The sequence below is a fragment of the Brachyistius frenatus genome, unplaced genomic scaffold (assembly GCF_029030835.1).
Source record: "Brachyistius frenatus isolate BFR_SWC_R1_liver_20210118 unplaced genomic scaffold, ASM2903083v1 Contig_409, whole genome shotgun sequence".
Taxonomy (NCBI): domain Eukaryota; kingdom Metazoa; phylum Chordata; class Actinopteri; family Embiotocidae; genus Brachyistius; species Brachyistius frenatus.
In genome coordinates, this window is record NW_027211008.1 from 37501 (window position 1) to 52500 (window position 15000).

The 15000-nt window shown below is 40.5% G+C and overlaps 1 protein-coding gene across 2 annotated transcripts in view; it reads right to left on the reverse strand.

Annotated features, from left to right (window-relative positions):
* Positions 1 to 15000, reverse strand: part of hivep2a (HIVEP zinc finger 2a) — a 60840-nt gene that overhangs the window by 32842 nt on the left and 12998 nt on the right. Inside the window, exon 1 of one of the 2 annotated variants that reach the window (XM_069725102.1) lies at positions 1 to 249. This exon is cut by the window's left edge and continues 319 nt beyond it. The exons of the other annotated variant lie outside the window; for it this stretch is intronic. The gene's annotated coding sequence lies outside the window, so the exon portion shown is untranslated. Of the gene's footprint in view, positions 250 to 15000 lie in introns of those variants that run through there. 2 annotated transcript variants of the gene reach the window in all.

The window sequence follows — 15000 nt, forward strand, 5'->3', positions numbered from 1 at the left end:
CAGGCCAGAGGAGGAACTGAGGAACTACAGGCCAGAGGAGGAACTGAGGAACTACAGGCCAGAGGAGGAACATGTGGAGGAAGTTGTTTTGGTGTTGTTCACAGAACGTTTGCTATCAAAGGCTTCTGGGGTTTATATGTAATATTATTATAAACACTTGTAATAAATGTGAAGAGAGGAATGAGCTCACTTCATCTTGGAGCATCTTTCTGCCTGAAGACAACAGATTATCTTCATTTCATGGATGAATCAAAGGTCTGAAGCTCCGATGTTTAACTCATGTTCAGTGGATCTGGAAATGACTTCGAAGAAGAAGAAGAATGTGGGAGCTCCTCCTCTGCTGGCTCCGTGTGCAGAACAACTACATGTGTGTGTGTGTGTGTGTGTGTGTGTGTGTGTGTGTGTGTGTGTGTGTGTGTGTGTGTGTGTGTGTGTGTGTGTGTGAGTAACGGGTGTTGGGGACAGTAGTCATTCAAGCACCCTCCCCCATTGTGTCAAGAATAAACCGCGGTGCGCACACACACACACACACACACACACACACACACACACACACACACACACACACACACACACACACACACATACACACACTCTCACACATACACACACACACACACACACACACACACACACACCAGTGCTGACTGTCCTCCCCCGCACATAGCTAATCTCTGTCCCCTCACATCCGCAGAGCAGCAGGTAGGTAGGAGGTGTGTGGTCTCAGAGTGTGTGTGTGTGTGTGTGTGTGTGTGTGTGTGTGTGTGTGTGTGTGTGTGTGTGTGTGTGTGTGTGTGTGTGTGTGTGTGTGTGTGTGTGTGTGTGTGTGTGTGTGTGTATGTGTGTGTGTGTGTGTGTGTGTGTGTGTGTGTGTGTGTGTGAGTGTGTGTGTGTGTGTGTGTGTGTGTGTGTGTGTGTGTGTGTGTGTGTGTGTGTGTGTGTGTGTGTGTGTGTGTGTGTGTGTGTGTGTGTGTGAGAGAGAGTGTGTGAGAGAGTGTGTGTGTTCTTCAGAATGACTAACATCTTACAGAATTAAAAACCCTCAACAGCGCAGATGGCTCCGTGAGCGAACGAGAAGAAAAAGAAAAACGGTTAATTCCTCTCGATAAATTCATGAAACTCATCCCAGAAAACAAACCAGAGGACAAAACAGAAGACACACCAGAAGACACACCAGTATGTCTGCAGTGTCTCTGCTGCACACCTGTACATGAAACTCTTTCCTCCACTTCCTGCTGCAGTTTGCTGCTGATTTGTATTTTTCTCTCAGTTTCCTTTGTTTTGCTCAGCTTGTATTGAAACAGCCCTGTTCTGATAGACTGGATATTAAACTACAGACTGGATATAAAACTACAGACTGAATATAAAACACAGACTGGATATAAAACCACAGACTGGATATTAAACTACAGACTGGATATAAAACTACATACTGGATATTAAACTACAGACTAGATATAAAACACAGACTGGATATAAAGCAGAATGGAGATTAAACTACAAACTGGATATAAAACGACAGACTGGATATAAAACTACAGACTGGATATTAAACTAGAGACTGGATATAAAACTACAGACTGGATATAAAACACAGACTGGATATTAAAGCAGACTGGATATAAAACTACAGACTGGATATAAAACACAGACTGGATATAAAACTACAGACTGGATATAAAACTACAGACTGGATATTAAACTACAGACTGGATATAAAACTACAGACTGGATATAAAACACAGACTGGATATTAAACTACAGACTGGATATAAAACTACAGACTGGATATAAAACTACAGACTGGATATAAAACTACAGACTGGATATTAAACTACAGACTGGATATAAAACTACAGACTGGATATTAAACTACAGACTGGATATAAACTACAGACTGGATATATAAAACTACAAACTGGATATAAAACTACAGACTGGATATAAAACTACAGACTGGATATTAAACTAGAGACTGGATATAAAACTACAGACTGGATATAAAACAAAGACTGGATATAAAGCAGACTGGTGATTAAACTACAGACTGGATATTAAACTACAGACTGGATATAAACTACAGACTGGATATAAAACTACAGACTGGATATTAAACTACAGACTGGATATTAAACTACAGACTGGATATAAAACACAGACTGGATATAAAACTACAGACTGGATATTAAACTACAGACTGGATATAAAACTACAGACTGGATATAAAACTACAGACTGGATATAAAACTACAGACTGGATATAAAACACAGACTGGATATAAAACTACAGACTGGATATAAAACTACAGACTGGATATAAAACTACAGACTGGATATAAAACTACAGACTGGATATAAAACACAGACTGGATATAAAACTACAGACTGGATATAAAACTACAGACTGGATATAAAACTACAGACTGGATATAAAACTACAGACTGGATATAAAACTACAGACTGGATATAAACTACAGACTGGATATTAAACCACAGACTGGATATAAAACAGAGACTGGATAATAAAACTACAGACTGGATATAAAACTACAGACTGGATATAAAACTACATACTGGATATAAACCCACAGACTGGATATAAAACACAGACTGGATATAAAACGACAGACTGGATATAAAACGACAGACTGGATATTAAACTAGAGACAGGATATAAAACTACAGACTGGACATAAAACTACAGAATGGATATAAAACAGACTGGATAATAAAACACAGACTGGATATTAAACTACAGACTGGATATAAAACTACAGACTGAATATAAAACACAGACTGGATATAAAACCACAGACTGGATATTAAACTACAGACTGGATATAAAACTACAGACTGGATATTAAACTACAGACTAGATATAAAACACAGACTGGATATAAAGCAGAATGGAGATTAAACTACAAACTGGATATAAAACGACAGACTGGATATAAAACTACAGACTGGATATTAAACTACAGACTGGATATAAAACTACAGACTGGACATAAAACAAAGACTGGATATAAACTACAGACTGGAGATTAAACTACAGACTGGATATTAAACTACTGACTGGATATAAAACTACAGACTGGATATAAACCCACAGACTGGATATAAAACACAGACTGGATATAAAACGACAGACTGGATATAAAACTACAGACTGGATATTAAACTAGAGACAGGATATAAAACTACAGACTGGACATAAAACTACAGACTGGATATAAAACAGACTGGATAATAAAACTACAGACTGGATATAAAACAGAGACTGGATATAAAACTACAGACTGGATATAAAACAAAGACTGGATATAAAGCAGACTGGAGATTAAACTACAGACTGGATATTAAACTACAGACTGGATATAAAACTACAGACTGGATATTAAACTAGAGACTGGATATAAAACTACAGACTGGACATAAAACAAAGACTGGATATAAAGCAGACTGGAGATTAAACTACAGACTGGATATTAAACTACAGACTGGATATAAAACTACAGACTGGATATAAACCCACAGCCTGGATATAAAACACAGACTGGATATAAAACGACAGACTGGATATAAAACTACAGACTGGATATTAAACTAGAGACAGGATATAAAACTACAGACTGGACATAAAACTACAGACTGGATATAAAACAGACTGGATAATAAAACTACAGACTGGATATAAAACAGAGACTGGATATAAAACTACAGACTGGATATAAAACTACAGACTGGATATAAACTACAGACTGGATATAAACTACAGACTGGATATTAAACTACAGACTGGATATAAAACTACAGACTGGATATAAAACTACAGACTGGATATAAAACACAGACTGGATATAAAACTACAGACTGGATATAAAACCACAGACTGGATATAAAACTACAGACTGGATATAAAACGACAGACTGGATATAAAACTACAGACTGGATATAAAACTACAGACTGGATATAAAACTACAGACTGGATATAAAACTACAGACTGGATATAAAACTACAGACTGGATATAAAACACAGACTGGATATAAAACTACAGACTGGATATAAAACTACAGACTGGATATAAAACACAGACTGGATATAAAACTACAGACTGGATATTAAACTACAGACTGGATATAAAACTACAGACTGGATATAAAACTACAGACTGGATATAAAACCACAGACTGGATATTAAACTACAGACTGGATATTAAACTACAGACTGGATATAAAACTACAGACTGGATATTAAACTAGAGACTGGATATAAAACTACAGACTGGACATAAAACAAAGACTGGATATAAAGCAGACTGGAGATTAAACTACAGACTGGATATTAAACTACAGACTGGATATAAAACTACAGACTGGATATAAACCCACAGCCTGGATATAAAACACAGACTGGATATAAAACGACAGACTGGATATAAAACTACAGACTGGATATTAAACTAGAGACAGGATATAAAACTACAGACTGGACATAAAACTACAGACTGGATATAAAACAGACTGGATAATAAAACTACAGACTGGATATAAAACAGAGACTGGATATAAAACTACAGACTGGATATAAAACTACAGACTGGATATAAACTACAGACTGGATATAAACTACAGACTGGATATTAAACCACAGACTGGATATAAAACAGACTGGATATAAAACTACAGACTGGATATAAAATATTAAACTACAGACTGGATATAAAACTACAGACTGGATATAAAACCACAGACTGGATATAAAACACAGACTGGATATAAAACGACAGACTGGATATAAAACGACAGACTGGATATTAAACTAGAGACAGGATATAAAACTACAGACTGGACATAAAACACAGAATGGATATAAAAACAGACTGGATATAAAACACAGACTGGATATTAAACTACAGACTGGATATAAAACTACAGACTGGATATAAAACACAGACTGGATATAAAACCACAGACTGGATATTAAACACAGACTGGATATAAAACTACAGACTGGATATTAAACTACAGACTAGATATAAAACACAGACTGGATATAAAAGCAGAATGGATATTAAACTACAAACTGGATATAAAACGACAGACTGGATATAAAACTACAGACTGGATATTAAACTAGAGACTGGATATAAAACTACAGACTGGACATAAAACAAAGACTGGATATAAAGCAGACTGGAGATTAAACTACAGACTGGATATTAAACTACTGACTGGATATAAAACTACAGACTGGATATAAACCCACAGACTGGATATAAAACACAGACTGGATATAAAACGACAGACTGGATATAAAACTACAGACTGGATATTAAACTAGAGACAGGATATAAAACTACAGACTGGACATAAAACTACAGACTGGATATAAAACAGACTGGATAATAAAACTACAGACTGGATATAAAACAGAGACTGGATATAAAACTACAGACTGGATATAAAACAAAGACTGGATATAAAGCAGACTGGAGATTAAACTACAGACTGGATATTAAACTACAGACTGGATATAAAACTACAGACTGGATATTAAACTAGAGACTGGATATAAAACTACAGACTGGACATAAAACTACAGACTGGATATAAAGCAGACTGGATATAAAACTACAGACTGGATATTAAACTACAGACTGGATATAAAACTACAGACTGGATATAAACCCACAGCCTGGATATAAAACACAGACTGGATATAAAACGACAGACTGGATATAAAACTACAGACTGGATATTAAACTAGAGACAGGATATAAAACTACAGACTGGACATAAAACTACAGACTGGATATAAAACAGACTGGATAATAAAACTACAGACTGGATATAAAACAGAGACTGGATATAAAACTACAGACTGGATATAAAACTACAGACTGGATATAAACTACAGACTGGATATAAACTACAGACTGGATATTAAACCACAGACTGGATATAAAACAGAGACTGGATAATAAAACTACAGACTGGATATTAAACTACAGACTGGATATAAAACTACAGACTGGATATAAACCCACAGACTGGATATAAAACACAGACTGGATATAAAACGACAGACTGGATATAAAACGACAGACTGGATATTAAACTAGAGACAGGATATAAAACTACAGACTGGACATAAAACTACAGAATGGATATAAAACAGACTGGATAATAAAACACAGACTGGATATTAAACTACAGACTGGATATAAAACTACAGACTGAATATAAAACACAGACTGGATATAAAACCACAGACTGGATATTAAACTACAGACTGGATATAAAACTACAGACTGGATATTAAACTACAGACTAGATATAAAACACAGACTGGATATAAAGCAGAATGGAGATTAAACTACAAACTGGATATAAAACGACAGACTGGATATAAAACTACAGACTGGATATTAAACTAGAGACTGGATATAAAACTACAGACTGGACATAAAACAAAGACTGGATATAAAGCAGACTGGAGATTAAACTACAGACTGGATATTAAACTACTGACTGGATATAAAACTACAGACTGGATATAAACCCACAGACTGGATATAAAACACAGACTGGATATAAAACGACAGACTGGATATAAAACTACAGACTGGATATTAAACTAGAGACAGGATATAAAACTACAGACTGGACATAAAACTACAGACTGGATATAAAACAGACTGGATAATAAAACTACAGACTGGATATAAAACAGACTGGATATAAAACTACAGACTGGATATAAAACTACAGACTGGATATAAACTACAGACTGGATATTAAACTACAGACTGGATATTAAACTACAGACTGGATATTAAACTACAGACTGGATATAAAACTACAGACTGGATATAAACCCACAGACTGGATATAAACTACAGACTGGATATAAACAGACTGGATATTAAACTACAGACTGGATATAAAAACTACAGACTGGATATTAAACCACAGACTGGATATAAAACAGAGACTGGATAATAAAACTACAGACTGGATATTAAACTACAGACTGGATATAAAACTACAGACTGGATATAAACCCACAGACTGGATATAAAACGACAGACTGGATATAAAACGACAGACTGGATATTAAACTAGAGACAGGATATAAAACTACAGACTGGACATAAAACTACAGAATGGATATAAAACAGACTGGATAATAAAACTACAGACTGGATATAAAACAGAGACTGGATATAAAACTACAGACTGGATATAAAACTACAGACTGGATATAAACTACAGACTGGATATTAAACCACAGACTGGATATAAAACTACAGACTGAATATAAAAGAGTTCATATCTTCAGGTCTGTAAAATGGTTCTGATCCAGAAGTGTCTTCAGCTGCAATACCAGCGAGTGCCACTAGAGGTCGGCTCCAAAAAGCCTCCGGCTCCATAGACTCCCATTCAACTTCTGTCATCAAATCCAAAGTGAATAAAATGTGTCCATCAGTTATCTCGGTGTTGTTAGCTAAAGTCACTCCTTCTTCTTAGTTTTCTGGAGGTCCATCTGAAAATAATCCCTCATTCATTAGAAAAGAAGATTCAAGAAGACCTGTTTTTGGGGGCGTGTCTGTTTGATTGACAGGCCTGCGGTGCAGTCAGGTTACAGCTATCGGTGGGCGGGACGTAGTATTGTCAGGTTTCCAATCAGATCGGTCAGATCCAGTGCTGGCTCCTCCCCCAGCTCGTCCAAATATGGTCAGTTCCTACTCCAAACTGAACTGAACTAGCAAAGTTGGTGGTCACAGGCCTGTCAATCAAACAGACATCAAACAGATCCTCCTTTCATTTACAACCACATTCAGTCATTATACAAACACTCACTGGGAAACACACTGTTACTGCTGCAGCCGCTACTACTGTGCTGTCTCACACACACACACACACACACACACACACACACACACACACACACACACACACACACACACACACACACACACACACACACACACACACGCACACACGCACACACGCACACACACACGCACACACGCACACACGCACACACGCACACACACACATACACATACACACGCACACACACACACACACACACACACACACACACACACACACACACACACACACACAGACACGCACACACGCACACACACAGGGTGAGGAAACCATTGGAACAGATGAAGATGCTGTCAGCAGCACCTGCTCCTCCTCCACAGCCTGCACCTCCTCCAATGATCCTCTGTGCCTTTGTTTCTTCCTCCTCTCTCCTCCCCTACCTTCCCTTCTCTCCTTTTTCCTCTCTCCTCCTCTAACCTCCTCTCTCGTCCTCTCGCCTCTCCTCCTTGCCTCCCGACCTGACTTCCTCCTCCCACCTCCTTCTTTTCTGCTCTTACTGTCTTCTTTAACAGCATCAACACATGAAACACTAATAACTATGTGATATGAATGAATTTGTGTTTCTTCTGCATCTCCTCCACATTATTCTTTTTGTTCTCCGAGACATGTGAGCGTTTGAACGTTTCCTCCTCGAAGTCGACTTTTCCATCCTCAGATGTCCATCGAGGGGACCAATCAAACGTCTCATCCTCAGATGTCCATCGAAGGGACCAATCAGACGGCTCGGCTGAACACAAAGAGCTGACATTCAGAGATGTGAATGTTCGCTTGTTGTTCTTCTGTCCACAATCTCTCTTTGTTTTAACGTCTAATGTCTCTTTGACCTCCGTCACCTGTCTGTCCTCCTCTCTGTCCTCTCTATCCTCCTGTCTGTCCTCTCTATCCTCCTGTCTGTTCTCTCCATCGTCCTGTCTGTCCTCCTGTCTGTCCTCCTCTCTATCCTGCTGTGTGTCCTCCTGTCTGTCCTCCTCAGTGTCCCTCAGTTCTTATCTTCTCAGTCAATCTTTATATATTTTTTTAAATTCTTAATTCTTAATCCTCGTCTCTCTGTCTTCATACTTCTGTCTCTTTCTGTGTTTCTATTGCTCCTCCCTCTCTTATCCCCACCTCCCCTCCGTCTTCCCTCCCCGTCCCCCACTGGTAATCATTGCTCACCTTTTTCTCCATTTAAAGTTCCACGTTCTGCTCGTCGGTACTTTTAATTAATCAGACGCCTCGTTAGCGAGCTCTCGTCCTCGCCTGTTAATTAATCAGGTTTCTGCCTTAATGAACAGTCTAAACTTGTTAAACCTGTTTCGCTCTTAATTAGCCCGTTAGCTCCGGGGCCCGCCGCCCGACAGGACTATTATCTCTACTACGGCTCGACGGCGGCCTCGCTGAGTGTGTGTGCCTTCACATGACCTCACTCCCTAATGGGGCTGCTCAAATATTTATAGGCAGGAAGCTGAATGGGAAGAATGATCGCGCTCAGGGAGACAGCAGACACCACAAGAAGGATGCTGCCTTCAAGTGCTGCTCGTACTCTCACACTTCCGGCCTTGGAAGTAGTAGAGATATGGAAAGCCCAAAGGGTCAAAACACGCCGGTGCTCCTTCAACATCATGTGGATGTCATCGAATGAACTCTGGGACATGAAAGATGAAGTCAGTTCACTGGGTTCAAATACATTTACATCACATGTATGTTCGTTTCCACACAATCACTTCCTCCAGGAAACAGCGAGGATGCGACTGGACTACTTCACGTTAATTCAACCAATCACAGCCTGCTAGTTTCTCACTAGAAGTTCTGCTGAGTTCATCACAGTCAATCTTTCCAAACAAAACTCTTATCAATACAAATATCTCCTCATTCACAGTCAGAGAGAATCTCCAACCTCTCATCATCAAAATAAACCACATGCCAGCTGACCAGAAACAGGAAGTGACGGGGATTATGGGAAATGTAGTCTTATCATGAGAATGAGGCTGGCGATCAGTCTAATCATCCAGTCTGTGTTCAATTACACGAGTTTATGCAACCGATCTCACTTTGTTATTGTGTCTACAGTATGTGCTGAATTCATTTTATTTAAATAACATTTAAAAATTAAGAAAAAGATAAGAACCGCAGTTTGTCCATCTATGTCTGTGATGTGTATTATTGTCATGGGAAGTGATTGCATTGCAATTTTTGAGAAAAGCTGCTGCAAAATCAACCTTTTTTTTTTTATCATCAATTTGATAAAACCAGCAGCTGACTCGGCAGATGTTATTGATAAGATGGAGGATGAAGTGATGTCATCAGGACAAACTATAAGAATAAGTGTTGAGACATGAAGCTGCTAAAGTTCTCTGAAATGAAGTGTGATCTACAAACGAGAGCTTCAGACCTTCTGGAGCTTCTTCTGGGCGACAGACGCTCCGCCAACAGCATGAAGTCACTCCACTGGTTTCAAGAATTCTCTGGAGTTGAAGAGGAAGAGGAGGGCAGACTGATGTGTGAACATCCAGAACAAACGAGGAAAACATGAGAGGAAACGAGCTCTTCAGAAATAAGACTCATAATTATATCAAACTGGTATCTTCATCAGAAGGAGAGAGGAGGATGATGTCATCCCTCTGCTGTCCAGCTGGACAACGTTGTGCTGATGACATCACTGAGTCAAACACAAATCCGCACGGAGACAGACGTGAGGTGGAGGTGTCGTGTTACAGCGATGAAAGGATGGACGTAAGGATGGACGTACGGACGGACGGACAGCCAGAACGAGGGAACGAGAGAACAAGGGAACGAGGGAACGAGGGAGACGAAGAAGAGATGGAGGAGAAGAAGAAAGATGAGGCACAGAGGTCTCAATGAACTCAGTGGTGGAAGACTGGGTGGAACCAGATGGGAAACACATGCTGTGACACACACACACACACACACACACACACACACACACACACACACACACACACACACACACACACACACACACACACACACACACACACACACACACACACACACACACTCACACACACACACACACACACACACACACACACACACACACACACACACACACACACACACACACACACACACACACACACACACACACACACACACACACACACACACACACACACACACACACACACACACACACACACACACACACACACACACACACACACACACACACACACACACACACACACACACACACACACACACACACTCACTCACTCACACACACACACACACACACACACACACTCACACACACACACACACACACACACACACACACACACACACACACACACACACACACACACACACACACACACACACACACACACACACACACACACTCACATACCCCACACACACACACACACACACACACACACACACACACACACACACACACACACACACACACACACACACACACACACACACACACACACACACACACCTCTTGACCTCTTGACACCAGATGACTTCATCTCCTGTAAATATCCACCTGATGTCATCACCACTTCGCCGTCACCCCTGTGGAATTCTGGGTATTTCAGTTCCTCAACAGTCTGCAGTGGAGTGTACTGTAACAACACAGGAATGCTGCATTCAAGTCACAGAGCAGGAGTGGGAAATAGAGCTTCTTGTTGGAAAACAGCTTGTCTCAGTTTGAGAGCAAAAATAAGATGGAGAATATTTCTGGAAAAAACTTCCAAAACAGTTTTCAAAATGTAAATACGACAATAACTCAGCAGAGCACATCTTCAGAGAGTAAATACTATTAAAATACCGCTGCATTATAAATACTAAACATAATATAAGGCCAGTTAGCCCAAGTCACACCATAAACACAAATTTAGTATTTGGAGATAATAAATATTATATAAAATATTACTGAAAAAATAAATAATTTTAGATTATAAAAAAATGTAAACTGATCTTAGAAATACTGATGAAACTACTGCTTAATACAGATAAAGACCTAAACATGTTGAAAAACTAGGTTTCAGATTGTCCTATTGTCCTTAAACAATAAATCACAACAGTGTTGTTAATACTTCAACACAACAGAAAAATGTTCTCCGTTCCAGTTTCAGAGCACAAAATACTTTTTAAAATGATGTTTCAGATGCTAAATAGCACTAAAAATACTTCTGCTTATTGTGTGTAGCAGAAATGACAGAAACTGTTTGTCTGAGCCGGGAGATGACAAATTCAGGATCTAGAATGTTGACTTTATCAGAAAAGATTAGTTTTATTGTGAAAGTTTGCACGAATGTTTTAAAGTATTTTAAATACTTTGTGCACAAAGTGTGCAGCAGAAGAGGAGGATGCTGGAGACGTCCTGAAGTCCTGCTGCGTCACCGCGTTACATAACAGCTTCACATTCAAACCATTAAACCCACACCTGACATTCACTTCAGTGTGTCATCGCTGTGTGTGTGTGTGTGTGTGTGAGTGTGTGTGTGTGTGTGTGAGTGTGTGTGTGTGTGTGTGTGTGTGTGTGTGTGTGTGTGTGTGTGTGTGTGTGTGTGCGCGCGTGTGCGTGCGTGTGTGTGTGTCTGCAATGTGTTAACGGAAGCACATACATGTTTCCAGTTCCGTGTTATTGCATGTAAGTGTGTGTGTGTGTGTGTGTGTGTGTGTGTGTGTGTGTGTGTGTGTGTGTGTGTGTGTGTGTGTGTGTGTGTGTGTGTGTGTGTGTGTGTGTGTGTGTGTGTGTGTGTGTGTGTGTGTGGGGGTGAGATGACACAGCATGACGCCTCTCCTCCCCCGCTCTCAGAGAAGCTGAAGCGTGAACAGCTGATTGTCTCCATGGCGATGAAGAGCCTGCTCTCAACACCTGCGGCCGTCATACCGACGGCGTCGTTGTCAGTGTGTGTGTATGTGTGTATGTTTGTGTGTGTGTGTGCGTGTGTGTGGGCCCATGAAGTAACACACTCACATTCTGACACACACACACAACATGTTATTATTCAGGTGTGTCCTCCTCTCCTTCCTGTTTGAAACGGTAAAACACTCAAACCTTGGTGACTGACAGCTGGAAACTCGAAGTACGGAGATCTTTAATTCAGGAGGAGCAGCAACAGCAAAGTGTAGAAATATACTTTTAAAAATAAATGTTCTGTTTGCAGATTTGCACTTGAAAAATAATCACTTACTTTAAGTAAGTAACTGGTGAAAGTTAAATTTAGGAGAGTGGAAAGTAAAATATCTGCCTGCACTGGAAGAATAAAGGAGCTTTAAATGTACAAGAACCTCTGAATGAATATCAGAATATATAATAGAATATGATCGAGGAACTTCTGGAGTTACTTTGGATGCAGATGAGACTCATAAAGACTAAACACTGTGACTGACAGCTAACATATTATCACATCTCCTGCACCCTCCTCCACCCTCCTCGACCCTCCTCCACCCTCCTAAACCCTCCTCCACCCTCTTCAAACCTCCTCCACCCTCCTAAACCCTCCTCCACCTTCCTCGACCCTCTTCCACCCTCTTCAAACCTCCTCCACCCTCCTTGAACCTCCTCCACCCTCCTCAAACCTCCTCCACCTTCCTCGATCCTCCTCAAACCTCTTCCACCCTCCTCAAACCTCCTCCACCTTCCTCGATCCTCCTCAAACCTCCTCCACCCTCCTCAAACCTCCTCCACCTTCCTCGATCCTCCTCAAACCTCTTCCACCCTCCTCAAACCTCCTCCATGTGACCAGACTTTCATTAAACCACAACCTGCTTCTCCTTCTCCATTTATTCCAACCAAATCCAACATACAAAAACAAATAAACTGTCACCAAAGCAGCACTTCCAGCTCTGCAGGTGTTACATACCTGGACAGGTGTTACATACCTGGACAGGTGTGACCAGCTGTGACAGAACATCCTGTTCATTTAAAACCTAATTAAACCGGTTTGTTTCTGTCTGAAGGTTTTGTAGTCAAACAGCTGACTGAAGTTTGTTTCCAGTGAGTCAGTGGTGGATTCTGGGAAAGGGCTGGGTAGAGATGACCAGCACTGATGGGAAACACACACACACACACACACACACACACACACACACACACACACACACACACACACACACACACACACACACACACACACACACACACACACACACACACACACACACCCGCTCCACATTGTTCTGTATTTTACTGCCTTGGCAGCGCAGCAGCGATGGATGTTTGAGTGGAGCTGAGTGAAGGAGGAGACACGTTAAACAAAGACAAACACAGTTTAGTTCAGAAATAACCAAAGACTCTGAACCGCGAGGGTTTGCTTAATGATCTCAGATTTCAAAATAAAACCACCAGAGAGATGGAGTCTTCCACAGCTGTCTGGTCTGTCTCATCTCAACTTCTATACTTGTGAGGACACTCAGTGACATAACTGACCACAAACATCAAGATTAACCTTCAACCTTTAAATGTGAGCTGTGAAACAGGAGACAGAAACACAGTCTGCTGCTGCTGTGCAGCTACACATGAACAAATATGTTTGTGAATTCATCCATGAACGGAAAAACTGAATTTTCTGCTGGAGTGATATTAAGCTGTTATTATTACATGTTAATGGTGAAACCGTACAGGATCCCAGTACACCAGTCAGCTCGAAGTACACCAGTCAGTTCGAAGTACACCAGTCAGTTCGAAGTACACCAGTCAGCTCGAAGTACACCAGTCAGCTCGAAGTACACCAGTCAGCTCCCAGTATTCCCAGGATTCCCAGTATAACAGGTCCTGTGGTTGTGGGTCAGCTGCTCTGTCATTTATTCATCATCGTCATGACGATCCACAAAGGTTTTATTTCCAACAGATGCAGCTCTTGCTCTTCTTCTGGTGAAGATCACTTTTAAAACCATTTCATCATCCAGAAGAGTTGGAGGAAACTCCCTCATCGTTACCACAGAAACAGGAAGTGACATCACCTCTGATTGACCCACGGTTGAAACAGCGTGCCTCCGACCACCTGCTGATATGGTGTAAAGGAGTACGCCGACCATTATTCACTCTGGGATTCTGCACGCTCAGCGAGACACTAAGGTTACCACTGATGGATGAAGGTGCTGCAGCAGGAAACCACCCCACACTCAC